This window comes from Myodes glareolus, chromosome 3, assembly GCF_982192425.1.
Source record: "Myodes glareolus chromosome 3, mMyoGla1.1, whole genome shotgun sequence".
In the NCBI taxonomy this organism is placed as follows: domain Eukaryota; kingdom Metazoa; phylum Chordata; class Mammalia; order Rodentia; family Cricetidae; genus Myodes; species Myodes glareolus.
The window spans coordinates 23,501,371-23,504,133 of NC_142028.1; positions in this window are offsets into that span (position 1 = coordinate 23,501,371).

Here is a 2,763-nt window from a genome sequence, read left to right on the forward strand (position 1 = left end):
CCAAAGCAGACAACATCGTTGTCTTACTGTGGATTGTGGAACAGAATAGAGGCAAAGTGGGGGCCTCCAAGCAACCTCAGTGGGCACATTGCGAACTCTTATGTATTTGAAAAGAAGTCTTCAGTTCTCTCTTCCTGTGCATCCATGTGTGCCTGTATGTGTGTGTGCTGCAAGCTTTCTGTATTAACCTCAGAACCTCACTTCTGAAGCAAGCACTCCAGCATCTGAGCAACAACTTGAACCCCTCTGTCTGTCTTAGATCGGCCATATCTCCCATCTCTCCCTAAGATGATTTCAGTCCTGCCATGTTCCTTGATTGAAGTCTTAAAAGAAACTGGGTGAGAGTTTTTTATGACCGAGAGAAGTTTTTTCTCTCTCCACTTAGGCAATAATCCCAATCAGACCAAATCAGACCTAACTGGAAGATACCCAGGTTTAATGCATGCCAGCACTCCTGGGTAGCCTCCCCCCCACCCCCGCCCCGGAAAACACAGAGAAGGGAGGAAAGGAGAACTTGAAAGACCACAAAAAAACCGGGAGACCACGTGTTCATTCTCGGGGGGGGGGGGGAAGGGGGACAGTTTGAATAGACTGTGGGAGTGGTCCTGACCCTTCCTGGGGAGGGGTCACCTTTGGTGGGCTTTCTTGAGGCAACTCCCAGGGGAGGGAGCTTTGAGATGGAACTTTCCAGTCAACATTTCAAGACAGATGCCAGGGGAGGGGGTGAAGCCCCCAATCAAATCAAATATTCCAGACTTTCTTTGGATAAGGATGTTAGGGGCTGAGGTGACACTTTTAACCAAACAAGAGCAGACAGCTCGTCTATCCCATCCTTCTGACCTGCAGACTGTCACGTAAAACAATGGCTGTTATATTAAATCACTAACACTTCAGCTTCAACAAAACCAAGTATAACCTTCAATAAAGACCCATACAGCAGAAGGAAATGTGGAATGTGCTAGGAAATAGAACTTTCAACCTGGATTCCAGGAACCAGACTCTGGCAGTCTGACTTGCAAAGCCAGCACGTTTGGTAGCTGAGCCACCTTCTAACCATCTTCTTTACTTGTGATGAATATAGTATTTTGTTTGGGGTTAGGTTTTTTTTTCCCAATTTGAAGACATCATTTGAATAAGTCTATTTTTTATCATTGCAATGAAATATTTAAGTGACATAATATAAATAAAGAAAACTGCTGGGATAAAGGGATGCACTACCAGAGCCCAGCAAGAGTTTGTTCATTATACAAAACAACAGGCTTCCTTGTTACACCAATCATGTATACATAATATGTTTTGGTCACATTGACCACCCCTTCACAAATAACCCTTCTACTTTCATGAAAAGAATTTTCTCTGGTTTTTAGTTTTGAAGGCTAACCTGATGTGGGATTCCCCTCTGTATTCTGTGAATATGATTGGTTAATTAATAAAGAAACTGCTTTGGACCTACAGCAGGGCAGAACTTAGGTAGGCAGGAAAACTAAACTGAATGCTGGGAGAAAGGAGACGCTGAGAGAAGCCATGGAGCCCCATTTGGAAACAGATGTGCTAAAATTTTGCTGGTAGGCCATGACCTCATGATGATGCGTAGATTAATGGAGATGGGTTAAACTAAGATGTAAGAGTTAGCAAATAAGTCTCTTGCAAACCCTAAAATGGCTCCCTTAGTTGAGATAAAAACTTCCCTGCTCCCATAACCATCCTTCCTCCCTCCCCCCTCCCATTCCCCCAAGCCATCCCCAATCCTCCCCCTCTCCCCTCTCCCTAACCATCTTCCCTTACTTCCAGCCCTCCACCCCCCATGCACCCAAGTTTGCCTGGCAATCTTGCCTACTTCTAATATTCAGGAGGATAACTATATGATTTTCTTCAGGTTCACCTTCATATTTAGCTTCTCTAGGATCACAAATTATAGACTCAAAGACCTTTAACTATGGTTAGAATCCACTTATGAGTGAGTACATACCATATTCCTCTTTTTGGGTCTGGGTTGCCTCACTCAGTAAAGCGTTTTCTATTTCCATCCATTTGCATGCAAAATTCAAGATGTCATTGCTTTTTACCACTGAGTAAAACTCTAATGTGTATATGTTCCACACCTTTTTTTAACCATTCTTCTATTGAGGGGCACCTAGGTTGTTTCCATGTTCTGGCTATTACAAATAGTGCAGTTATGAACATAGTTGAACAAATACTCTTGTAGTATGATAGGGCATCTCTTGGGTATATTCCCAAGAGTAGAATTGCTGGGTCCTGAGGGAGGTTGACTCCCAGTTTCCTGAGAAACCGCCACACTGATTTCCACAGCGGCTGTACAAGTTTGCATTCCCACCAACAATGGATGAGTGTTCCCCTCACTCCACATCCTCTCCAGCATAGGCTATCATTGGTGTTTTTGAGTTTAGCTATTCTGACAGGTGTAAGATGGTATCTCAAAGTGGTTTTGTTTTACATTTCCCTGATCGCTAAGGAGGTTGAGCATGTCCTTAAGTGTCTTCTGGCCATTCGAAGTTCATCTGTTGTGAATTCTCTGTTCAGTTCAGTACCCCATTTTTTAATTGGGTTAATTAGAGATTTAGTGTCTAGTTTCTTGAGTTCTTTGTATATTTTGGAGATCAGACCTTTGTCTGATGAGGGGTTGGTGAAGATCTTCTCCCAGTTCGAAGGTAGCCTTTTTGTCTTACTGGCAGTGTCTTTTGCTTTACAGAAGCTTCTCAGTTTCAGTCGGTCCCATTTATTCATTGATTCTCTTATTGTCTG